Source organism: Choloepus didactylus, chromosome X (genome assembly GCF_015220235.1).
Source record: "Choloepus didactylus isolate mChoDid1 chromosome X, mChoDid1.pri, whole genome shotgun sequence".
Lineage (NCBI taxonomy): Eukaryota > Metazoa > Chordata > Mammalia > Pilosa > Megalonychidae > Choloepus > Choloepus didactylus.
Genome location: NC_051334.1, coordinates 2,088,278 through 2,115,909, shown reverse-complemented (window position 1 = coordinate 2,115,909; position 27,632 = coordinate 2,088,278). Strand labels below are relative to the sequence as shown.

Below are 27,632 nucleotides of genomic sequence, written 5' to 3'. Positions count from 1 at the left end.
CTCTTAGGCACAACCACAGGGAGGCCTAGCCTCTCCTTTGCAGCAACCGTCTTCCCAAGGGTAAAACCTGTGGTAGAGGGCTCAAACCATCAAACCACCAGTCCCCTATGTCTGTGGTCATGTTAGCAACCATGGAGGTGGGGTAGGCGAATACCCTTGCATTCTCCACAGGCTCCTCAAGGGGGCACTACATCTTTTATTTTTTCCTTGTTTTCCTTTTTTTTTTTTTAACTTTCCCTTCTTTTTTAAATCAACTGTATGAAAAAAAAAGTTAAAAAGAAAACAAACATACAATAAAAGAACATTTCAAAGAGACCATAACAAGGGAGTAAGAAAAAGACAACTAACCTAAGATAACTGCTTAACTTCCAACATGTTCCTACTTTACCCCAAGAAAGTTACCTAATATAGCAACATTTCAGTGAACTTGCTCCTACTATATCCATCAGAAATTAACAGACTATAGTCATTCCTGGGCATCCCCAGAACGTTAAATAGCTTATCTGTTCTTCTTGGATTATTGTTCCCCCTTCCTTAATTGCTCTCTATTGCGAGTTCCCCTACATTCTACATTATAAACCATTTGTTTTACATTTTTCAAAGTTCACATTAGTGGTAGCATATAATATTTCTCTTTTTGTGCCTGGCTTATTTCGCTCAGCATTATGTCTTCAAGGTTCATCCATGTTGTCATATGTTTCACGAGATCGTTCCTTCTTACTGCCGCGTAGTATTCCATCGTGTGTATATACCACATTTTATTTATCCACTCATCTGTTGAAGGACATTTGGGTTGTTTCCATCTCTTGGCAATTGTGAATAATGCTGCTATGAACATTGGCGTGCATGAATAAGAGTTCCAATTTCTCCACATCCCCTCCAGCATTTGTAGTTTCCTGTTTGTTTAATGGCAGCCATTCTAACCGGTGTTAGATGGTATCTCATTGTGGTCTTAATTTGCATCTCTCTAATAGCTAGTGAAGCTGAACATTTTTTCATGTGTTTCTTGGCCATTTGTATTTCCTCTTCAGAGAACTGTCTTTTCATATCTTTTGCCCATTTTATAATTGGGCCGTCTGTACTATTGTCATTGAGTTGTAGGATTTCTTTATATATGCAAGATATCAGTCTTTTGTCAGATACATGGTTTCCAAAAATTTTTTCCCATTGAGTTGGCTGCCTCTTTACCTTTTTGAGAAATTCCTTTGAGGTGCAGAAACTTCTAAGCTTGAGGAGTTCCCATTTATCTATTTTCTCTTTTGTTGCTTGTGCTTTGGGTGTAAAGTCTAGGAAGTGGCCGCCTAATACAAGGTCTTGAAGATGTTTTCCTACATTATCTTCTAGGAGTTTTATGGTACTTTCTTTTATATTGAGATCTTTGGTCCATTTTGAGTTAATTTTTGTGTAGGGGGTGAGGTAGGGGTCCTCTTTCATTCTTTTGGATATGGATATCCAACTCTCCCAGCCCCATTTGTTGAAAAGACCATTATGGCTCAGTTCAGTGACTTTGGGGGCCTTATCAAAGATCAGTCGGCCATAGATCTGAGGGTCTATCTCCGAATTCTCAATTCGATTCCATTGATCTATATGTCTATCTTTGTGCCAGTACCATGCTGTTTTGGCAACTGTGGCTTTATAATAAGCTTCAAAGTCAGGGAGTGTAAGTCCTCCCACTTCGTTTTTCTTTTTTAGAGTGTCTTTAGCAATTCGAGGCATCTTCCCTTTCCAAATAAATTTGATAACTAGCTTTTCCAAGTCTGCAAAGTAGGTTGTTGGAATTTTGATTGGGATTGCATTGAATCTGTAGATGAGTTTGGGTAGAATTGACATCTTAATGACATTTAGTCTTCCTATCCATGAACATGGAATATTTTTCCATCTTTTAAGGTCCCCTTCTATTTCTTTTAGTAGAGTTATGTAGTTTTCTTTGTATAGGTCTTTTACATCTTTGGTTAAGTTTATTCCTAGGTACTTGATTTTTTTAGTTGCTATTGAAAATGGTATCTTTTTCTTGAGTGTCTCTTCAGTTTGTTCATTTAGAGCATATAGAAACATTACTGACTTATGTGCATTAATCTTGTATCCCGCTACTTTGCTAAATTTGTTTATTAGCTCTAGTAGCTGTATCGTCGATTTCTCAGGGTTTTCTAGATATAAGATCATATCATCTGCAAACAATGACAGTTTTACTTCTTCTTTTCCAATTTGGATGCCTTTTATTTCTTTGTCTTGCCGGATTGCCCTGGCTAGCACTTCCAGCACAATGTTGAATAACAGTGGTGACAGCGGGCATCCTTGTCTTGTTCCTGATCTTAGAGGGAAGGCTTTCAGTCTCTCACCATTGAGTACTATGCTGGCTGTGGGTTTTTCATATATGCTCTTTGTCATGTTGAGGAAGTTTCCTTCAATTCCTACCTTTTGAAGTGTTTTTATCAAAAAGGGATGTTGGATTTTGTCAAATGCTTTTTCAGCATCTATTGAGATGATCAATTGATTTTTCCCTTTTGACTTGTTAATGTGTTGTAATACATTGATTGATTTTCTTATGTTGAACCATCCTTGCATGCCTGGAATAAACCCCACTTGGTCATGGTGTATGATTTTTTTAATGTGTCTTTGGATTCGATTTGCAAGTATTTTGTTGAGGATTTTTGCATCTATATTCATTAGGGAGATTGGCCGGTAGTTTTCCTTTTTTGTAGCATCTTTGCCTGGTTTTGGTATTAGATTGATGTTAGCTTCATAAAATGAGTTAGGTAGTGTTCCATTTTCTTCAATGTGTTGAAAGAGTTTGAGTAAGATTGGTGTCAGTTCTTTCTGGAAAGTTTGGTAGAATTCCCCTGTGAAGCCATCTGGCCCTGGGCATTTATTTGTGGGAAGATTTTTGATGACTGATTGGATCTCTTTGCTTGTGATGGGTTGGTTGAGGTCTTCTATTTCTTCTCTGGTCAGTCTAGGTTGTTCATATGTTTCCAGGAAATTGTCCATTTCCTCTACATTATCCAGTTTGTTGCCATACAGTTGTTCATAGTATCCTCTTATAATTTTTTTAATTTCTTCAGGATCTGCAGTTATGTCACCTTTTTCATTCATTATTTTGTTTATATGGGTCTTCTCTCTTTTTGATTTTGTCAGTCTAGCTAGGGCCTTGTCAGTCTTGTTGATCTTCTCAAAGAACCAACTTTTGGTGATATTTATCCTCTCTATTGTTTTTTTGTTCTCTATGTCATTTATTTCTGCTTTAATCCTTGTTATTTCTTTTCTTCTACTTGGTTTAGGATTGGTTTGCTGTTCATTTTCTAGCTTCTTCAGTTGATCCATTAGTTCTTTGATTTTGGCTCTTTCTTCCTTTTTAATATATGCGTTTAGTGCTATAAATTTCCCCCTTAGCACTGCTTTTGCTGCATCCCATAGGTTTTGGTATGTTGTGTTCTCATTTTCATTCGTCTCTATATATTTAGCAATTTCTCTTGCTATTTCTTCTTTAACCCACTGATTGTTTAGCAGTCTGTTGTTTAACCTCCAGGTATTTGTGAATTTTCTAAGTCTCTGATGGTTATTGACTTCTAATTGTATTCCATTGTGGTCAGAGAATGTGCTTTGAATAATTTCAATCTTTTTAAATTTATTGAGGCTTGTTTTATGTCCCAGCATATGATCTATTCTGGAGAAAGTTCCGTGAGCACTAGAAAAGTATGTGTATCCTGGTGATTTGGGATGCAATGTCCTGTATATGTCTGTTAAATCTAATTCATTTATCAGATTGTTTAGGTTTTCAATTTCCTTATTGGTCTTCTGTCTGGTTGATCTATCTATAGGAGAGAGTGATGTGTTGAAGTCTCCCACAATTATTGTGGAAACATCAATTGCTTCCTTTAGTTTTGCCAGTGTTTCTCTCATGTATTTTGTGGCACCTTGATTGGGTGCATAGACATTTACGATTGTTATTTCTTCTTGCTGAATTGCCCCTTTTATTAGTATGTAGTGGCCTTCTTTGTCTCTCAAAACATCCCTGCATTTGAAGTCTATTTTATCTGAGATTAATATTGCTACACCTGCTTTCTTTTGGCTCTAGCTGGCATGAAATATTTTTTTCCATCCTTTCACTTTCAGTTTCTTTGTGTCCCTGTGTCTAAGATGAGTCTCTTGTATGCAACATATTGATGGTTCATTTTTTTTTGATCCATTCTGCGAATCTATATCTTTTAATTGGGGAGTTTAATCCATTTACATTCAACGTTATAACCGTGAAGGCATTTCTTGAATCAGCCATCTTATCCTTTGGTTTATGTTTGTCATATTTTTCCCCTCTCTCTATTAATATCCTTTATTGTACCCATACCGAATCTCTTTAGTACTGAACCTTTCTCCAATTCTCTCTGTCCTTTCTTTGTTTCTCTGTCTGTAGGGCTCCCTTTAGTATCTCCAGTAGGGCAGGTCTCTTGTTAGCAAATTCTCTCAGCATTTGTTTGTCTGTGAAAAATTTAAGCTCTCCCTCAATTTGAAGGAGAGCTTTGCTGGATAAAGTATTCTTGGCTGGAAATTTTTCTCACTCAGAATTTTAAATATATCGTGCCACTGCCTTCTCGCCTCCATGGTGGCTGCTGAGTAGTCACTACTTAGTCTTATGCTGTTTCCTTTGTATGTGGTGAATTGCTTTTCTCTTGCTGCTTTCAGAACTTGCTCCTTCTCTTCTGTGTTTGACAGTGTGATCAGTATATGTCTCGGAGTGGGTTTATTTGGGTTTATTCTATTTGGAGTTCGCTGAGCATTTATGATTTGTGTATTTATGTTGTTTAGAAGATTTGGGAAGTTTTCCCCAACAATTTCTTTGAATACTCTTCCTAGACCTTTACCCTTTTCTTCCCCTTCTGGGACACCAATGAGTCTTATATTTGGACGTTTCATATTATCTATCATATCCCTGAGGTCCATTTCGATTTTTTCAATTTTTTTCCCCATTCTTTCTTTTATGCTTTCATTTTCCATTCTGTCATCTTCGAGGTCACTGATTCGTTGTTCAACTTCCTCTAGTCTTGTACTATGAGTGTCCAGAATCTTTTTAATTTGGTCAACAGTTTCTTTAATTTCCATAAGATCATCCATTTTTTTATTTAGTCTTGCAATGTCTTCTTTATGCTCTTCTAGGGTCTTCTTGATTTCCTTTGTCTCCCGTACTATGGTCTCATTGTTCATCTTTAGTTCTTTGAGTAGCTGCTCTAGGTGCTGTGTCTCTTCTGGTCTTTTGATTTGGGTACTTGGGCTTGGGTTATCCATATCGTCTGTTTTTTTCATATGCTTTATAATTTTCTGTTGTTTTTGGCCTCATGGCATTTGCTGAACTTGATAGGGTTCTTTTAGGATGTGTAGACCAATTGAAGTCCTTATCTCTGATTTATCAGATCTACAGCTTCGTGGAGTACACTTTCTCTAACTAACCAGCAGGTGGCGTCCACGAGCCACCTGTTCTCCACAAGCCAGTTCTCCCCTGTTTAGCCCTTTTGGTGAGTGGGGGAGTGAGTCTTGTGGGGTCCAATTGGTGTACCAAGCTTGCGTGTGTAGTTGGTGCTGCCCGCCCTGTATATGGGGCGTGTTTCTGGGCAGTAAGGGAGGGGGGGTGGCTCTAACAATCAAATCTCCCTGGTGATCCTGGAATTTTAAAGCTGCTGCAATAGTCAAATCCTTCAGTTCAGTCCTGCCACAGTCTGTCTCTGCCACTGACCCACAAGTCCTTGGTATTGGCGTATGGCTCCTGAGACTTGCAAGTGGGCCCCTCTTCCAGGCTGTGCACCCCCTGGTCCTCTGTTGAGGGATGACTGTGCTATGTCACAGGTGAGTGCCGTCCCCCCAGGGTGGTTCTGGGCTGCTGGGCTGTGTAGGGAGGCTCCCAGTCTGCTGAAATGATGGCTGAATGGGGCTTTGTTAATTCACACTGCTCCACCTTCCCAACTCTGGGACAATCAACTGAGGTTGCAGGGAAGGCTAATGTCCACGCCCAGTTTTGTGGTGTGTGCCTGTTATTTGAAGCGCTTCCGTCACACTGGGTTGTCTGGGGCAGCTCTGGGCTATGGGGCTGGCGATGGGCAGGAGTGTTTCTGGTCCACCAGGATGATGGCTGTCAGCGGACACCCCCCTTTTCTTGGGAAGTTGTGGTGTTTAGTGAATTTTTTCAGCCACTGGATTATTGCCTTTTGTCTCAGAGCTCTCTTAGTTCTGCTCTTGTCTTGACCTGCCCAAATTGCAAGTCTTTGAAGCTTTCTGTATTGGGCTTCTTAGAGTAATTGTTTTAGAAAAAGAAAAAAGGATTAAAAAAAAAAAAAAAAAAGGGCCCTCCTCACAGATCGAATGGGTTATTGAAATGCTAAGAGACAAAGCAATTAGGGCCATTAAGGAAAGGTCCACGGGGCAGAGAGATCAGCTTTTCTTCCAGATTTGCATATGAGCCTCGGGGCCTGAGCTCTGCCCTTCCCCTTTCTATGTTCACCAGAACTCCAAAAAGCCTCCGCTTTTAATTTTGGAGTTTTTCGTGCTGTTTTTTTTCTATGCCTGTCTCCTCTCTGCTGGGCTGGCTGCTCTCAGATTCTCTGGTGTCTGGTCTCAGTCTATCTATGGTTGGAGTTTGGATCAGTAGAATGGGTTTCCGATAAGGGCTGCCACTACAGTTCTCTCTTCTCCTTCCCGGAGCTGACAGCCCCTCCTCCCACAGGACTGAGCCTGGCAGGGAGGGGTGCGGGTCCCCTGGCCACAAAAACTTACAGATTTCGCTGATCTCAGCAGTTCCACATTTTCATGAGTGTTGTATGAAGTATGCCCAAAGTCAGATTGCTCTGTGGTGTCCAGTCCACGCAGTTCCTGGCTTTCTACCTACTTTCCTGGAGGAGTAACTAAAACATGCAGCTCACCAGTCCGCCATCTTGCCCCGCCTCCACCTCATTTATACTTTTAAAGAAGAAAATAACTTGTGGAACTGACTTGAATCAATCCTCCCAAGAAGTGCTAATTAAAAGTACTGAATATGCTAATAAACCACCTGGGGTGATGGTCTGCAACTAAGCTGTTGCCATGATTGAATGCAAGAAACGAGTGAACTTTGAATATCATTTCGCCATTGGCATTTTCCAATCCAGGATCCACTGTGTTGAGATGGAGAAACGAAAGATGACCTGAGGTGGGAAAATGGCATATCTATGCAACCAGATAGACCACTTCCCTTCCTTCCCTTCCACAGAGTGGGAAATGCAAAGACAACTTTGGAAAGAACAGAAGAGAAACTATTAAATACAGTTGCCTACCAAAGTAAAAGAATGAATTCTAATGCCTGTATTTTGCAACCATGCCAGACACTGTATTCAAAATTACAAATATCCTCATGCCCTTCGGTGTTTTATGCAAAACAGAATAGGAATATATAGCAGTTTTCATATCCTTGAATTTACAAACAAAAACCCAATAGCTTATCTAAGCAATACTGTGGATTAACTTTCCAATTTTAGGATTAGATATATAGAAAATTAAATCCCATACACTGCCCCAGTAGAGACACTTATGCAGGAAAAGCTTACAAAGATGTTGAAAGCATTTAGGTTTAGACAAAAGAAAAGGAGATGATACGGGAGCAGACATAATTTTCTATAAAGTCAATTACATTTTATATGTGTCTAGTTCTTTAAGCTTTCAAAGATATCCCACACTCATTGTCTAATTTAACATAGAGCGTTCCTTCTCAGACTTGGGGGCTTGGGGAATACAGCTATCACCGAGTTTGGGCTGCACCCTGTGCGATGCCTAAAGACGTGATGGCTTTTGGCTGGTGTGCAGGTAGGAGGGCACTTTCAACCTCCTCCTCGTGTTTGCTGATTTTCCATGTTAGAAAAGCTATCCTAAAAATAGGTCAGATGAAGCCTTTTGGCAAGCACATTGCCACCATCTTTAAAAGCATAACTCTGCTAGGAGGATTTCAATTCTTGATGCACATATTCGTTTTAGAATTGAAGAAAAGTAGTAGATTCTTTCCTTTCGCAGCATGTAATAAATGAAAGAGTGATTCATGCCCCCCAGAAGGCAGCATTATTTTTGGAGGCATTATTTACGTGCCAGCAGGTTTCCGGGAGCAGCACAGGGTTTACTCCCAAGTCCTCCAAGAGAGAATCCTCAATTTCCCCGTTTTACAGAGAAGAAAATGTGGTGAGAGATTGAGAACTGTCCAAGAAGACAGAAGTAGCGCCAGTATTCAAATCCTAATGCATATCTCCAAAGCCCACGCATGTAACCACTTGGGTATAAAGCCTTTCTTTCCATGGCATGACATGTTTAAACACAAAAACCCCACCGAGTTAACTGTCTTTAAATTTTCTTGTACCTCTTAGCACTCTTTTAGCTAAAGGATCTTCGGCAGCATAAATAGAAAGTTACTGACTTTACATCAACCCCACTGTAATGTAATTTAGTTTTTACAACACATCAGGAAAGTTGAATATTTTAACTAAAAGTCAATCTTGAAGGTCAAAAAAGCACAACCAAGAAGATTCGCCTCGGTCTTGTGGAAATATTATGTATACATTCTTTGTAACCAACAAATTCATTTGTGAAGCCCTGATCAGATAAAGGGTTTACCAAGGTAGAGGAGGGGCTTCCAGATGAATCTTATATATACCTTGCCCTGCACAACCTGACTTCAGATTATCATGAGACTGTTCCTTCGTCTGAAGACTTACGTTGAAATTTTCACGTCACCAAGGAGTAAAGAGCACCCTCCAAGTACAGATGTTGAGAAAGTGGGTGCCTGTTCTTTCTGCAAAAATATCTCCGGCTCAAAATTGTTCAAATGGGTTTGCTTGCATACTATACTGTTTCAATATTTACATGAATTTCATTCCTTTTTTCCAATTTCCACCCCATTGCCTTGTAGCAGTTTCTTTCAGTTTGGAGGTCAGTAGACTTCTGCTGACTTTGCATTTAGGTTCTGGTTTCACTCACAAAGATCTGAGATGAAGATCCACCCCACCCCTTGGCTAGCTCAAACGCCCACCACAATGCACTCCCACCTCACTGTTTTATGCAAGTACCACCTTTTCCAGAAGGGAAGTTTGGACCTCCAAGTCCAGAATTTATTCTTATTAAATACGAGATGTTCTGAGGTAGTAGTTGGGAGAAACATTCTCCAGGAGAACTTGCGATAAGGGTTGAATGAAGCTTACTCTTTGGAATATCAAATGTTAAACCTAATGAGATAATAGCATAATGGTTAAGCCCAGACTCTGGAGCAGCCCTACAACCTTGAGTAAATTACTTAGCTCTCAGTCTCTGGTTTCCTCAGCTGTAAAGTGAAGATAGCCTTTGTATGGTAGGCAGAAGACTGACCCTGAAGACGCCATGCCTTCATCTCTAGAACCTGTGGAAGTTACCTTACATGCAGAAAAGGAATTAAGGTCTCAGTCACCTCCAAATGGGGAGATTATCCTGGATTAACAGAGTGGACCCAAGGTAACCTCCAGGAACCTTATAAGTGGAAGAGGGAAGCCAGAGAGAGAACCAGAAAGATGGCAGCATGAGAAGGACAACACCCATTGGTGTTCAAGATGGTGGAAGGGGTCAGGGGCCAAGAACTGCAGGCGGCTTCTAGAAGCTGGAAGAGGCAAGGAAATGGATTCTGACCCCGAGCCTCCAGGAAGAGTGCAGCCCTGCCAGCACAGAGATTTCAGCCCACTGACACTCATTTGGGACTTCTGACCTCCAGAACTGCAAGATAATACATACACATTGCTTTTAGCCACTACATTTTTGGTAATTTGTTAGAGCAGAAATCGGAAGCAAATACAAATGGTAACTACCAGATGGAATGGTTGAAATGTTTCAATGTAAAAAGTATTTGGAACAGATCCTAGCACAGAGGAAAAGTTATATAACTGGCAGCCTGTGTGATGACTGATAACCCAAACTGATAACTCTGAATGCAGGAAACAGAATTGTAGGCTGGCAGGTGAAACAGAAAATTCAGGTCATTCATAGTGAGGTTGAGGGCATACAACTCCCTTCACATTATATGTTGAAATAGTTCTCTATTCTGCCTGGCACTTGATTGATTATTCAAGTGTTGTAATATATCTTGAGATATGTGATATTTCCTGTATAGGATAATCAAGATTTTATAGCTAATTCTAGTCAACTATCAAATACTATCAGACTATCCACACAGAATTATGTTATTTGAATATGAAAAACTACTGATAGATATCAAGTAGGAGCCCTAGATATTTCAAAAGGACACCAGGAGGGATGTCTGAAGTTCATACACCTGGCATTTAAATAAAGAAAAGACGAGTGAGGCTGACAGAATGTAGATAGCTTCATTGAGTTCAGCAGTTCTTAGCTTTCCCCTCACATGTTCTAGAATATCACCTTGGCTTTCATGAGGGCCTGAGATAAAACATGGATACATCTTTTTGTCACACAAACGCAAAAAACTTGCCAATGAGGTACCAATTAGGATGCATAATCAGATTTCCACTTCAAAAGAACATAATAGCAATAGCATAATAATATATGACATAATTTAGCACAATTGCATGCTACACTGTTCACCCACTGAGTTTCTGGTGTTTGTCTAATATCTCTGGGCTTTCCCGTGAGTGTAAGTGGACTCCATCTCTGCAGTGATGATTTTGTCACTTTGAACTCCTGTGGGAACATACCATCTCTTATGACACTACTGTACTCAAACCCTAAAAAAGAGCCCACAATGACCTTCCAGAAACCACTTGACTTTCTTATACCACAGTTTTGTTTCCCTGGAAAATAGACAGGCTATGTCTGCCTAACTTAGGGAATTGTTTGGAGAATCAACTATAACCGTAAATATGAAAAGAAGTTTCAAACTATAAAGCAACAAGTGCACGTATAATTATTCTAGTGGACTCTGGATATTTCAGTGATTTTCAATAAAAGGACTGTCTTCCATGATTGCCAATAATATCATGGTCTTTAAGCAAATCATGCAGAGTTGGGACAGGTAAGGTTGAAAAGAACACAAGAAAAATACCTCCTTTACTGACGTTTTCTAAGAAGAGCAAAATATAGAAATATTAAGAAAATATTTATCATACTTGTTTTATGTCTGGGGGGAGGGAGAGACAGAAGGGGAGAAGTATAAGATTGTTTACATAAGTTCAGGTAAAATGGAGAAAACTAAAATTCCAAGGTGTTGACTAAGATTCATCAACTCAAGCTTTTGAAGACCTGAGCTAAGACAGCTGCTACCCACTAATAAATAAGAAATGTTGAGCAATGATTTTCAACTGGCATGACAAGGAATATAAGGCTTATTTTGTTCCCAAAAAGTTTAAAGAAAAAAACAAAAATCATGAATATAGCCGGGGTAAAGGTATAAGGCTTTATAGTCTTACGCTGTCTTAGAATCAAGAGCATTGCAGTGTGAGAGCCCAGAAAAATAATGAGCTCAGAAGCACTGGACTGCAGTTTCCTACCATGTCAATCATCTCCTGAGAGAGTCAGTGGATTTGAGAACATATATATATATACATACATATATATATATTTTTTTAATTTATATTTATAAAATTTATTAATTGTAGTTGATTAAAATTTAGTATGCTGCTAATCCTACGATTTCTATGACATTCCTAAGAATAGAGAAGCCTAAGTGTGAGCATCTGTTGTGTGCCTTTGGGATGCCCGTGTGGGATCAGTCGTGGATGTGCGCCAACCTCCATGTCTAACAAGACTGGCATTGGTTCCCATGGTGTTACGTGGCTGGCCGGGTCTCAGTTTTTCCACTAGTGACCACTGGTCACCTGAAGCCCAACCTGTCATGTCCCCCGGTTGGCAGGAACCACTGCCCCTCTCCGGGCTGGAAGGCAATTCCAAGTCAAGGGACCCCACCAAAGTTAGGGTTCAAGGCAAGTGTGGAAAGACAACCAAGAGGAGATGACATTCCTAGTTTGCACAGCTGTGATTGATGTGAGATCCGATAGCCTTCCTTCCTTTCTAAGGACATTTCTTTATCATTTCCTGTCCTCTAATGATGATTCTGCAAACAAGGACAGTAGCTACCTTTTCACAGCATCCAGTAAGTGTCAGATAAATTAGTAACTGGACACTAAAGATCTTTTCAAGTTTTTAGTAAATCCACCTTATTTAGGCTTAGGAAGAGAAATGACAATCTTTGGGAACTGGGTTCCATTTAGAAAGACTTCAAAAATAATAAACTTAAGAGAGAAAACAGCACTAACTGAATTTCTACGTGATAGAGTGCTAACTCAAATCTTCTTTGCAAAACTATACCAATAGACAATATAAAACTATATCAATAGACACGTTAGGATGAAAGTGTTTAAATGAAATTTAGATCTGTTAGTAAACATCCATTTGCTATTTATAACCATAGAAAGGAGCAGCAGGACAGCGTTAAGGAAAAAATCCTCAGCTATACCTTTTCTTTAAAAAATGAGATCAGAGTTGCTATAAACTCCAGTTAATCCATTCTCCCCGTGATCTTCAGAAGGTCTAAACTGCTGACAGAGTTTCTTCTTTTCCTTAAATGTTAACTTCCATTTCTTCACGGTATTTTCAAAACATTACTCTTTAGCATCTTCCCTGTAGGAGAAGCCTGTCTGCCAGCACAAGGTCTTCAGTTCATTTCCACCACCCTGGCCTGTTTTTTCCCTTAAGTTAAGTAAATGAGAAACATTCTGGGGGAAAACAATATTGCATTAGGAGCCACATATATTTTGCTTCTTTCCCTCAAGTGGCGGCATCTACGACTCTCTTCTATTTCTGATAGAACTTAATACTCAGCATCACGGGTCCATCAACAGCTCTCAAGATGATTGTGTTGGGCTTGTATAAAATGAGGATAGTTCAGGTTATTTGGAAAGTGCAATCTCTTTTAACAACTGTTCATGCATGTCAATACATTTTAGTAGAAGGTACATAGAACCTTCCCAAGCTTTCAGTGACTTCTTCTGTCATCTATTACCCTATGCCTATACACAGAGACAGACAAACTAGGGATGGGGCATGGCTCATGACAGCTGCTAAGAGACTGACAACAAAATAGAGAAGCTGATTCTAAACCGTCTCTTAATGACTGCCTCTGCTATGATTATATTAACTCAATGAAAATTTTCACCTTGGGCACTGTGTTAAAGATGTGGTGGTGGTTACAGAAATACATCATTTCCTACACTTAAGAAGTTTTCAGTCTGGTAAAGGAGTCAGATCTATATCAACAACAGAGGTGACAGTGGTTAAAATGAAAGTGTCCCCCCAATAAGTGATTGCAGAGGTGGACGGGCCAGGGGAGGTGAATGTGGTGCATAAGGGCTGAAGAAGACTTTTCTAGGAACTCAGCTCCAGGTAGAAAAGTCAGCTCAGGGATGAAGGGCCAGCCTTTAAAGAGACTTGGAGGTCTGCAATGGAACACTTATGCTTCTGGAAGATTCTGTGTGGTTCATTATGCCTGTGACCAAATATATGTAGGGGGAAGTCAGAAATGGGGGAGTTTGAAGAGGAGCCATGCTAAATCACCAAAGGCCATTCAGTGCCCATAGCCCACCTCCCACCTCACCCCCTGCCAGTCTTTGTCCAACTCACACACATGGAGAATCTTCCAGATACAAACTCCTTCACAGACAGAGGGTGGGGAGATTTGCAAGGGAGAAAGCACAAAGGATAAAGAAGGGGAGTGAGGAAGCACGGCTGTGAAGAGGAAGGAGACTGAAAAGTCACTATGGAGGAGGAGGTCAAGCAGAGTCCTTACAGAGGTCACTTTCATAACAGCTGAAACATATCAACCAGAATTCGAAACCCTAACAGGGCAGCCCACTGAGGGAAGAGTGGAAAGTGAGGAAAACAAAGTGTGACTAGTTTTTCCAAGAAGACTAGCTAAGAAGATTCAAGCAGGGATGGAGTCAAGTCAGTGAAAAGCTGACATTTTACTTCCAAATACAGAATCTGAATGAAAGAAATCAATTTTAAAGATTCTGAAGAAGTACCTTGTGGATAACATTTGTGAGAGAAAAATATGTGCTCTTAAGAGCTGGAGTCTGCTTTCTAAGCCTTGAAAAGTCAAATCATTTTGAAATTTCTTAGCAAAGCAGTTTAACTATTTCAATACATCTTATTTCTTTTTTGTACTGAAAGGAGGGAAGAGGAGTATATAGTTGGTAATATGGAGTATGTGTAAATAAAAATAGAAAAACAAATCCTTTCAATTTCTTCTTGAGACAGCCCAATCAACTCGCCTTCAACTACACAAAAAATCAGGATGGCATCACCATTGAAAAGAACCTTACATGTCATCTGCTCACTTGGAAAGGCAGTGAGATAAAAGTCACTGTATCCTTAAGTCAGTCCAATTCTAGCTGGATATTTTGGGAAACCCAACTAATTTGGTGCTATTTTACCTCTTTTAAAAAATAAAATTGGTTGATGCTGCATCATTTTACAGCCATGTTCTAAGACTTAAAAACAGAAATAGTAATGATGATTAAGTACATGAGCACATAAAGGGGTGTTAAAACTTGGTCAGCACTTCGATTTTATTTTAATTACAATGTTTAAACTATAGCCTTACATTTCCAAGAATCATATAATAAATAACAGTTATCCACCTTCAGCTCAAGTTCCCCTCAATTGATGTTTAAGGCAAGTGTTTGACTGAATTATTAAAAAGTAAAGAGAACATATGATATCTTTTCAAAAGCACTAAATTAGTTGAGAATTTTAATTATAAAATAGTTATTATAAAAGGATAAATGCAAATACTAGCAATATATATTTTTAAAAAGAACACCTATCATTGAAACTTAAAACCTGCACGTGACATTTTCCCATTTTAAAGTTTACCATCATTATGCATCCGCAACTTTTGAAAGGTAAGAAATTCATGAGGCCACATATGCGGGACCCTTCTATTCATCAGACACCATTTGTTTATATCCTTGCCAGATTGTATTTGTTAAACTCCTTCCCAGAACAGTATAATCTGAAGAAGCCAATCAATTACCATTAAAAGGACAAGTGAAAGACTAAGCATTCCCCAAGGAAGACTTGAATTTTCTAAGTAATTGAGAAGAAAATATAGCAGGTAAATGCTAGTCCATTTAGAGGACTTAATTACAGATAAGTCAATGCTAAAGAATTCATATTCTTCTGTGCATATATATGAGAGTAGAGTAGATGCTGGGGGGGGGGGGAATCTCAAAATTGGCACACAATCGCTTCCAAGTTGCTATTACCTATAGAATACACCCTAAAAGACTGCATTAATTTCCTTCACAAACTCCAGTGGAGGAAATAATAGTTACTCTGGTAGACTGAATCATGTACCACAACAAAAGACATGTTCTGAATCTTAGTCTGTGTTCCTGTGAGTGTGAGCCCATTTGTAAATAGGACCTTTCGAAGATGTTGATTTGGTTGAGGTACGGCCAAATCAAATCAGGGTGGGTGTTAAGCTGTATTACTGGAGGACTTATAAAGACAGAAAATTCAGACATAGACAGACACCCCAAGATCCATGTCCCCTGGTTATTCAATCAAAGTCTAATCTAGGCACAAGGCACTTTGCCCGTGGAATTAAGGTTATTTAATCAAGTGACCTTAAAATAGGGAGATTATCCTTGATTATCTGAGAAGGCCCTAAAAACAGAAGAAGAGAAAGGTAGAAGAGGGAAGCAGAGGAGACAAGAGGCAGAAAGAAAGATTTGAAGCATGAGAAGGATTCAAACAAGCATTGATTTGGGAATGGTGGAAGAAGGTCATGAGAAAGGGATTGGAGGCCGATTCCAGAAGCTACAACCATCCCAAATGAGAGTCTGCAAGGAATTGGAGACCTCAGTCCTACAAGTGCAAGGACCTGGGTTGTGCCAATAACCGACACCAATTGGAAGCACATTCTCTCCAGAGGCTCCAGGCAAGCGCCCACATCAGCTGACGTCTGAATTTCAGTCTTAGGAGAATCTATGCAGGAAACCCAGCCACAGATAAATGGGTGTGGTTTTAAGTCTCAAAGTTTGTCATACTTTTTTTGTGTAACATAAGTAACAAATAGAGTGGACTTAAAAATGAGCAATAAGTTCACAAAGTTTCCTCAACAATGACAGGGATGGGGTAGAGACAGAGAGACAGAAGGACAGAACGGTTACAAAGGAAAATATTTACAACCATTGTGGGCCACTGCACTAATTCATTTCCAAGCAAATCATGTTACATTCTGCTTCATTTGAGTCCTAACTCTTACATTCCATCACCCCCTGTCATGCTGAAATAAATTAAGACTTAGGAACACATTTGAAAAATCATGTTTTCACCAGTCACTGTGGAAAGGGAAGGGAGAAAGGGAGGTGAGGGTAACATTTTCAGGCAAAATCCTTAATCATCTACATAATAAACTATTTTTAGTTAATATTTACTAGCAGCCCACAGCATGCCAGGTGTGACGTTGACTACCATGCCAGAGAAAGACAAAACGACTCCATTCCCTGTTGATATTAATTACCCACTTCGAGGAAGCATGCTGAGTCAGAATTACTGCACTCGCAAATTCTCACAAAAACGGGATCAACGAACCCCCTGGTTATAACTGTATAAAATTCATTTCATTAGGAAGTTTATTGAAGCAGAACAAAAATCAAAATAATTGCTTGTGTGTAATCAAGCATCCCCTTCTTGTAGATGATGAAACAAATGGACTGGGGCATGGCAAAACCGGTCAATATGGTTCCCCACGGCCAATCTGCTTAATTATGAGCCTTAGCCCTAATAATCAGAGGCCACCAGAATCCATCACTGGAAGAGCTTGAAGCCACGCAAGCTAACTGGTGTGCGTCAGCTGCAGCCTGTTTGTTTTGTTGTTGAAGGCACAGAATCCCTCCGTGGTACATATAAAACTTCATATTTTAATTTCCAGGCTGTTTCCAAACCTGCTCCATGTGTAAGAGATTATAGACACTTAGTAGGATTCCTCATATGTCAACTCATACAATTTATTAATGATAATTATTTGTTTTGCTAACATGTGCATTAATTTATGGACCCAAGAAGTTTGCCAAGAAAGGTTTCCACCCCAGAAGGAATCATGCCATGCTCAGAATTACAGGTCAGCAATCTATTTTTTATAAAGAGCCAGATAATAAATATTTTAGGCTCTGCAGTCCAGACCCTCTCTGGTTCAGTCACTCAACTCTGCCCTTACAGTGCAAAAGCAGCTGCTAGCAAAATGCAAATGAAATGAGTGGGCGCGGCTGTGTTCCAATGAAACTTTATTAAAAAAATGGGAGGCTGACCCACCTCACTATTAGGCACAAACTCAGTGCCAAGTTTATCTTTGTCCGCTAGAAAGCAGACAAAAATGGGATACAGTTTTAAATTGTATAAAAAATACAATTATTTTATATACCTTATAAACAGTGTAAGATGATCCATTTAACTAAAACATTTTCCCTTTTCTTCTTTTCTGATACATATCTGTTGTCAGAAAAGAAGAATAAACAAGGAAAAAATAGAAAATAGAGCTTTGGGTCAAAAGAAACATTGTGGATTTATAAATAGTTGAATAGAAAAGTATCAAGGAGAACCGTGAACAAAAGCCAACAGAGCAAAACCAAAACAATACAATGAAAATGTTCCTTAAAAGTCATGCACTTAACTTGTCATTTAAGCACTGCAAAGATACAAGACAAAACAAACTATATCCACTGACTGAATCAAGGCACGTTCAAACCATTGTTTGTAATAAAAGGGGTGAACAGCATATTAATATTTGCTGTAAATTTACCCCTTAATTGAATCTAAAAAACCATCCATGAGATTTACACTAATTTTATATTACTTATAAAAGTAGTTTTACCTGTTTCTGGAGAGGGATAACAGTCTGTTTTCTTTAGAAACCAAAGGAAAATATTGGATCTAACTCCTCAATCTTTAGTCAATTGCTTACAAATTTGCTTTTAGAGCAGTTTTAGCAGTTGGCTACAGAGCGTAAGCTTATTCGAGCTATAACTAACACCCCTTTTCACCCCTGAAAGAGGGACGCCAGTCTGCTGCGGCTCAGCTGGGAAAATCAGCACAATTAGGCAAATTCAAGCCTGAACAGGTGCAGAAACACCTGCAAACACATGCATATTTCCCCACTTTTTGCCCTACCCACTACCTGTTGGTGCCCTACCTGGGGAGCCCTGGGCAGGAGGTGACACCATGGGTGGGTACAGCTAGGGTCAGAGCTAGGTGGGTTGTTTCTCTTGAAGGAGCTTAGGTAAATGCTCCTTTCTTTCCTCCTTTCTTTGTGACCCCAGAGCCCCCTGGGCCCCAATATGATATTAGAACAAAGGAAACATTGTGGGAAGCCCATCACCCCACTCTGTCCCTCCTCTCCCCAGGCAGATGTCTTACCCCACAATATTCATCTTTCTAGGACTTTGAGTGGAGGGGAGTGGGAATGGTCCCTGGTTAACAGAGTCATGTGGTTCCGGGGAGCTGGTTTTGCACAAGGGAGAAACTGTTGACTTCAGAAGGAAAAATTATGTGACATAAAACGGTCTTTGACTTGAAGCAAAACAAAAAGTAACTCAGAGGAGCTTGTATGAAAATGGATTGTGGGGAAATTTTTGAACTTAAAAATGAGCTGAGCAATATACTTATTTTCATTTCATTTATAACTTATAATAGAATCTGTAACAAAATGCTTTCCACTCTTACTTAGCAAATATGTCGGTTTCCTAAGTAAAGAAAGCACTCTTCTGGCTGACAGGGAAAGAGAAATTAACAAAAGAGGTACAGCCCTTTTCTCTTCTGGCTCTTCCATGCATCCAAAAAAGATTAAGTAGTGAAGGGTTTCTTAAAATATATAACTGTATATTTTTATTCCTATTAAGTATTCATCTTTAAAAAGTATACAAGCAAAACTTTATTTTCTCCATTTCTGCACAGCTAAGCTCATCTCCTCCTTTAATAACTGAGAAGCCAAAATATTCTGATTAGTTCTCAGATATCCTAATGCCAGGTAGTAGAAACATCGTTTCATTTCTCTTTAATTTATTAGCTTTCATCCTACTCTCTAAGTGGAAGTGAGCATATCAGATGGATTGAGCAAGTTATTTCAATCAAAATTTACTCTATTCTGTATCTTTGAAATGTCCCTCAAGAATCTTAGATTTCTTTGGACTACCATTTGACCACTGCCAAATTCTACTTAATGCCAAGATTCCCTAAATCTGAAGAGAATTTTAAGTCTGTACCCCATTTGCTGCACCACTTTGACTTACATAAGTACTCCATGTACCCCTACATCACAAATTTTTTTTTTTTTAAGATTCATTTAAGTAATATGTTTTTGGAACTAAGTACAATATAAACAAACTCTCCCAATGTTGAAATTTACAAGCCCCTAGATTTACCCTGACCATCAGAGTATTCGGCAAGCTGACAAATTTGTTCCATATAATACTGAGCTTTCTAATCCCTGGATCATTTCTTCAATGTTTCTGCAATTCAGAAATGAAGACTATGGTTTCAATAATGCAAAGAAGGAATTTTTATGGATCATCGGTTTTGAAATGCACTAAGTCATACTCACCAGCACAATCCCAGTCTACTATGAAACTCTATTGCAAAAAAACTTCCCTTAACAGGAGTCACAAAACCAGAAAGTTTCAGTTAACTCCGCATAGAAAAATTCATTAAAGTGGCATATGTTGAAATTTCCAAGAATCAAAAATGCTTAATGAATTATTTGAGATTCCTAGCCAGCCAGCTGTTGTTTTTAATTTATAATCACAGATTCTTCATGGTGATAAGGGAATATATGTTTCTCTGCTCTTTAAATGTATCAGAAGCCTGGTGATTGTAAACCAGCTAATTAACAGTAGACCTGGAATATAACATGGAGCCCTTCACTCATAGGACTTGTGTTTTCCCACTAAACCGCACCTTTCCTAAAAGACAATTACTGTGACTGAATAACCACAGTGCTTTCAGTTCTCAGGATGGACTAGACAATGGCTGGGAAAGGAAACCTTCTTTTCCATTAATTTCTTCTCAGGCCAAGTCATTCTTGGTATACAATGTAGAAGTTACAACACAGGATCACTCTCAGCAAAGACCATCGCAACGCATCAAGACAACCCACTCCAAAGCAGACATCTCAACAGAAGATGCAGTTACCAATTAAAACACACAACACACACACAGTAGCAGACCATGCTGATAACACTCAGTGGTTTCCAATGCCAAATGAACTTAAGTGCATATGGTAAGACAATAAGAACTCTCTAGTTCTAGATGTTCTCATTTCCTCCCCCTGACTGTGCACTTTACATAATGTTCCCTTTGTGTTTCATAATGTGAGCTGTCGTATTATGAGTTGTGGCTCATCTACAGCCCTGAGCTTGAAGCCAAACCTTTTTCTACCACTTCTCTTTGGAACTAGGGCAGCCTAATAATATTAAACTGAACACTCCTTGCACTGCAGCTACTGAAATGATGACATCCACAGCTGCATCAGGTTGCCATTCAAAAGGATGGTTGTGTGGGAAGGAAGAAGGTTTCAAGACTTCCAGTCTCCACTATTTGTTAATGCTCCTCCAAATTTAAAAAAGAAAAACTGTTGAGAAGTTCAGGTGATGAAGGGATTTGTATAATGCTTTGTTATTGACAATTTAGCTGTACATGCTGCACAGAAATATGTATATACAGTGAGTACCTTCGATAAAATAGATAAATCATACATGATACAAATAGCAAATAAATGATCAAAAAAGGTTCCCTATGATCATCTTCCAAATGTGCATGCAAGTGATTAAAAGGGGGTCAGAATCAGTCTTTCTTTTTAAATTACAAATTGTCTTTGAAAAAAAGAGACAAGTATTTGTTCCATGGCACAAAATCTATAAAGCAGTTTGGCAATCAACTTTGATGAAAAGGAAGAGTTCAATAAATGATGTGGCCTTGGCAATCTCTTAGAAAATCTACAGATGTTTGTTTCAATCAGAGTAAACTACAGCTATGGGAAGTATCTGGCCGACTTTACAAAGAGATACCCAAAAGCCATTTGGAGTCCAAATTTTGACAAATGTTTAGAAGCAATGACACTAAAATTGATAGGAAAATGGGCAAATAACCAATATTTGAGTGTTATAATCTTAGTTACTTCCTCAATAGAGCTTGAATTGACAGCTGAGCTATGAAAATACAGAATCATTTACTTTAAATGTTTTAAAAGAGATGATGATCTTTTGTTAAATTTGAGTTTGGGGGGAAGGGTACGGATTTAGAGTTGTGAAACATCTCCATTAACATCCACTCATATCGTATACCGTGAGAATATTCTACCCATCATCACCTTCCTTGACTCGGCTCTATTTGCAGATTCGATGTCCCGAGAAGGGTCTCTGCCTTGCATCATTAGCCTACATGTTTAGCACACGTCTGTTCTTTTGGATCCCACTTTGCAAGGGCAACCAAAATTGTAATGTCCCATTGAAATGTCCCCAAAAGGACCCCTTAGGTCCTACATAACTCAATACACTTAGCCTAGAATAGAGATGGCATCTGGTGGGCAGTGGGCCAGAGGGTGGATTTCTCAGAACTCAGGGAGCTTACCATTCATTGGCGTGTCTCATTTATGAGATATGACCCACATTGCAGTTATTTGGAAGAACAAATAAGTATTACAAAAGCCTAAATTTCTAATGCATGCCATTATGTATACTTCAGATGAGCTTCAAATCACTACTTTGTGCTTTTGTAATATTTAAATAAATGTTTAAAAATGATTTCCAGCACCAAAGTAATATGAAAGCACTGTTCTACTTGATAAAACCAAGCTGCAAATGCCTTGTTAAGATAACAAGCCAGAGTTCAATGCTTATCAAAAATTATTCTTGATACTTACCATTACATTGTCCTGCTGAGACGATGCCTTTAAAAATGCCTCCATGGAAAGCAACTTGATGTCTTTCGCATCTCAGCACATTTTTCCCTACCATTAAAAAAGACAGAGAGAGAGAGAGACAAATTGTTCCACTTAGTAAAAGACAAGGCTATGGAGTAAACACCAATGCTATGTGCCTTAGAAGCTTTCTATGGGTGGTGATAAGGACTGCCTGGTAAGGGCATAAAGTAATTCTTGACTTGCTCTCTAATAACTCAATCAAATAGTCAAGAGAGGGCACTTACACAGCCACGCTAAATGTGGACTCTATATCCAAGCATTTTCATACACACATACTTTGAGAACTCAGATTAAATGAATAAAGCTTGAGGATACCCACAGTCCATTCATCAGTGCGCCCGTTAAATCTGCTTTGGAGATAATAATTGAGTTTGTGTATTCCTGTTAGATCTAGCTTGTGTATATTAAGAATTAAAAATCATCGTGAAATATACTTTGAAGGAATAGGGGAACTGCATTCTAGAAACCATTTCCTGGCAAGAACTGACCCACATTCTGATGATATTTTGCCCACAGCAGTGGGTCAAAGAAGTCATGGCCCTATACTGTTCTGCTCTCTGGACATTCTTTCAATAAAAACTAGTTCCTGTATGATCAGGAATCATCCCAGGACCAGTTAGTGCTTCTCTCGTCATCTCCTCATGCAACCTTGTCTTTACATGATGACTCTCATGCAACACTTCTCTTTTCCTCATGCGGGAAATAGTGAGAAGGAAACACCAAAGACAGAAGTGGGGGTGAGAGTGAGGTAAGCGTTGTGTCTTCCTACCTCTGTGGGGGACACTTGACAGAATACCAAACCACCCTTTACACTTATGTTTTACATCGGAAGGAAAGATAGTAAGTGAAATACGAGAGGGCAAGTCATCTAATGCACTTTCAGGGTTTCTTCAATACTTGAAGGATGTTAGTCCCAAGTACATAGGGTCTTTGGGTTTCACAGCTTATGAGCCAGTGTGTTATTCATCTGTAGGATTAATATGTTTTATATTAATTTATAATTAATAAAATAAATAAACAAATTATAATTAATTAATTATTCTGTTTCATATTACTCATAACATGGAGTGCATATGGCTAATGTAGTTCATATATATTGATTAAAAAGTATCTGTGAAGGTGAATTTGTATTTAAGAGCAACCATGATGACACTTCCTATCCATGACCCTTCAAAGAGCCACACAGGGTGGTTATTAATATATCCACTTTACATGTAGAAAAACTGATATTCAGATGATAAGTCACAGTGCTCAGAAGCTGTACGGGCAAGGAGTCAGATCAAAGTCTATCTGGAGTCCAAAGAAAACACACTTTTCACAATATCCAGTTACTTCCTCATTCAAACAAATGTAATAATAATTATTATAATAGGAAACATGCATATGTACATCATACTGAGCGCCTTATAAATACCATGACTTCTTATCTTTTTAATAAACATATCAGATAATTATCATCAAGATTTGTTGAGGAAACGAAGGCTCAGAGACTGTAGGTGACTTGGCCAAGGCCACAGAGGCACGGAAATTGGAGCCAGGGCTGAAACGAGATTTGAGTTCCATCCATGCTGCTACAATGGCCCTGGTAGGTAGTTAGCCTCAATTCTCTCCACATCCCTCAATTATCCCCATTATAGGGATCTACGCCTGGAAGGGTTTTCATCAGTGACAAAAATTTTCACTGGAAAAAAATAGTTCTTTGACCTCAATATCAAAGACAGCCTCATAAGGCAAGAGTGATGCATATAGCAAATGCTCAGTTCATAGTAGTATTCTCAAATTGCAATATTAGAATTACAACCTTGAAGTTGCTCGTACCTCAGCTCCCACTCACTGGCAATCACCAAGACTGACTTTCAGGAAAGTTCTACAAGGTTGAGTTTATATTCCATCTCATTGACCATACTCTTTTCTTAGGCTAGAGTATGTTTTTAAATTGCTATGTTTTTAAATTAAATTTAAATTCTTATGTTCTTAAATTACTTTAGGTTTGAAGATTTTTTTTAATAACAAACTTTACTTTTAGAGCAGTTTTTGATTTACAGAAAAATTGCACAGCAAACTAGAGTTCCCTTACACCCAACACAGTTTGTCCTATTATTAACATCTTGCATTAGTGATATATTTGTTTCTTAGCTTGCTTGATTGTTTTACACATATATGTATGTATGTATGTATTAAGTACACAAGTGAGATGGAAATACTAATCTTATTTATATACATCTTTTTTTTAAAATCTCATGGGAGAAAATATTCATTTCATACAGTATTTAGTACATAGCTGTGTCGCCTCCTGAGGCTCCGTGGAGAGAACCCTGTCATCCACACTTGTTCTCCCTGGGAGAACGGTTTTCTCCATTTCCTCACTCTAAGGCTGGAATGTTCCCACCCATTCTGTATTGGCCAACTCACCACCTCTGGTTCTTCTCTTTATGAACTGTGTCACTATCCTAAACACAGAATAGATTAAGTTTCCTCCCATGCAAGGTTAAATACATTGAGAGACTCTTTTCCAAATAAGTTTTTTTTTTCCTTTGTAAATTTTTTTTCCTTCATGTGTCAACTCACAACATAATGTTTTCTCAGACAGCTTTTGGGTTAGAAACCTCCAACCATTGAAGAGTCATATAAAGGTCGTGGCTCTTTATCATACCCGTGTTATGCCATTTGAAGGAAAACCTAGCTCCTCCTCAATGCTCCTTTGTTAAAATAATCCCCCCTCATTCTGCTCATGTGCTCACTGCTGAATGGTTTAGTATTGGCCATGATGATGTAAATAATTAGAGCAAGGCTTCTTTCGTGAATTTGCACAGAAGTTATAAGAAACAAGTCATGTGGCTGCTAAGATGTTTCAAAGGTTAAAGTATACAAACTCTAAATTTAAAATACTCCTTGATTTTACTATGAAATTGGGAATTATTGACCTATTATTGAAGACAGGTGAATATGAACACACTGGCTCATTAGCTATAAATCCATAAGAAATTACATTTTATAGCCTAATGTTTCACATAAGAAACAAGCTCCTACCATATACATATCATTGTAAAGACTTATAGTATACTTAATAAATAAGTTATTGATTTAAATATAAAAGCATATACTTTTTTAAAAAGTACAGCCTGTGTGAGGATTGCTTTTAAATAATCAAGGTGGACTAATGAAAGGAATATACTTATTAAACCAATATTTATGAAGTACTAAACTACTTGAGGTGACCATAAAAATCTTATATATCATTTTAATGGTATACTGGGACAAAGATCATACCTTGATCAAAGCATACACACCTTTTGAAGAATATCAGATGCTGAAGCTAAGAACAGTATCTTCCACACTAGGATAATGTCTTAAATAAGTCTCTCCATAGAATTTCATCTTTGCAACTGAAGATTTTGGAGTCCAAAGAGATGATCACGGCCATTTCAACTCTCCTTGGGAAGCAGGTCAACAAGATACCTAAGATGTAAGATAGAAGGATATAAATATTTCCATATAGGATGACGTTGGTGTGTCTCTTTTTAATAAGCTACTTATAGGATTTTATTCCCTTTTATCAAAATAATTTCTACTTCATATTGTCTAGAGATCCTAAGTTATCTCATTTCAGAGTATTTCCTAACACAGACCATGAATGAGAAGTGAGGACAGAGAAGGGCCTCCACAGATGAACTTGACCTCCTCTGTGCTCTCCAGGAGCCTGAAAGCTTTAGCAGGAGCGAGTCACTAAAGCAAGGAATAATAAAGCCATGAGCTCATGTATGAGGTGTAACGCAGGATATGACTCCCGGGGCTGAATCTGGACCCGGCATCGTGGGATTGAGAATATCTTCTTGACCAAAAGGGGGATGCGAAATGAAACAAAGTAAAGCTTCAGTGGCTGAGAGATTTCAAATGGAGCCAAGAGGTCACTCTGGTGGGCCTTCTTACGCACTATGTAGATAACCCTTTTTAGGTTTTAATGCATTGGAATAGCTGGAAGTAAATACCTGAAACTACGAAACTCCAACCCAGTAGCCTTGATTCTTGAAGACGACTGTATAACAATGTAGCTTACAATGGGTGATGATGTGATTGTGAAAACCCTGTGGATCACACTCCCTTTATCCAGTGTTGGGATGGATGAGTAGAAAAATGGAGGCAAAGAAACTAAATGAAAAATAGGGTGGAATGGGGGGTGATGATTTGGGTGTTCTTTTTTACGTTTATTTTTTATTCTTATTCTGATTCTTTCTGGTGTAAGGAAAATGCTCAAAAATAGACTGGGGTGATGAATGCACAACTATAAGATGGTACTGTGAACAGTTGATTGTACACCACGGATGACTGTGTCATATGTGAATATATCGCAATAAAACTGAATTTAAAAAAAAGAGTACATCATGACAGGCTCACAGGAAGTGACAGCTCTGAGAAGACTTTGTGAGGTCGTACTGGAGCTGACACCAACAGACAAAGGAAAGCTTGGCCGTGTTTGTCAGAACAGGGCCTCCGGAATGGCACAGGGAGCAAACTGCACCAGACCCATCCCCACAGCTTTGACAGCTTTCATTAATAACACTTGCCTCCACACACAAAAATCCAGAAAATGAAAAGTTACTTTAAAAATCTAAAGATATTTCAAAAAGGACTTTTAAAATTAAAAAAAAAAAAAATCCCTAGTATGGTTCATCGTTTATTTTGCTTTCTTTTGAGTCGCAGTGACCTATAAAATTTCCAGTGGGAAAACAGGAGTGATGACTTTGATTTTGACAGATTTCTTTGGTTGCTACATCAAAAAGGTACAGTCAGATGAGAAGAGAACTTATCTGTAGGTTTCAGTGTGGTCACTCCATGTATTTCTAGATATTTAACAGAAGTCTTAATATGCACCCTAATTTATCTATCCTAAATATATCTCCCTCTCCCAAAGAGAAAAATCTTCTAAAATGTACCCATTTTTCAAGAAGTTGCATATTTAATAGAGCTATTGTTTCTGACTTGAATTTGCTCCCAATTTTTGAATGGAATGTGCTAGTTGTTTAATTTTTAGCATTATGAAAGTGAAGAAAATTGACATGAAGAGAAAATCATTTCTATTTGGAATTTTAAAAGAGTGACTAAGAACAGATAATCCATTTTACACAATTCCATTCACCCTGAATAATCTCACAATTCCGATGAGCTGTCAAGTAATTCATTTCTTGACCAGACCGTTAGTTTTGAACTAAATCTTTACAATGAAATAAGCACATAGACTTATCCATCTAGAAAAATATGAAAATAAAACTGCACAACAGATTGATAAAAGACTTTAAACAAATAAACTCCAAAATCCTTCACATTCCTGAAGTTTATCACTTACAATTTTGTAGGCATAGATCAGAATGGGATTCTTGACAAAGCTTTTTCTCTAATATCTTCTTTTTAAAAACTATGGGAAAAAGTTAAAAAATACACAAAAACTCTAGGGATATTAATACTAACAAAGAAGATTTTAAAAGGTAAATAGGCATCAAGTAATCGGTACATTTTCAGTAAAACGTGATAGTTGTCTCAGCTTTTCCAGGCTGCTATCACAAATATCACACAGTGGTTTGGCCTAATAATAGGAATTTATTGGCTCATGATTTTGAGACTAAGAGAAGTTCAAAATCAAGACAAAATCCTCCCCCAAATCTAT

General features: G+C 38.4%; 1 protein-coding gene across 6 annotated transcripts in view; it reads right to left on the bottom strand.

Annotated features, from left to right (window-relative positions):
• The window catches only part of LOC119523146 (neuroligin-4, X-linked), a 394,586-nt gene that overhangs the window by 295,857 nt on the left and 71,097 nt on the right, over nucleotides 1-27,632 (bottom strand). For 5 of the 6 annotated variants that reach the window (XM_037821928.1, XM_037821930.1, XM_037821927.1 and 2 more), the window contains exons 2-3: nucleotides 25,261-25,429; nucleotides 21,911-21,997 (exon numbers count right to left, since the gene is read on the bottom strand). The gene's annotated coding sequence lies outside the window, so the exon portion shown is untranslated. Of the gene's footprint in view, nucleotides 1-21,910; nucleotides 21,998-25,240; nucleotides 25,430-27,632 lie in introns of all 6 variants that reach the window. The other variant, XM_037821931.1, reaches the window with a different exon arrangement.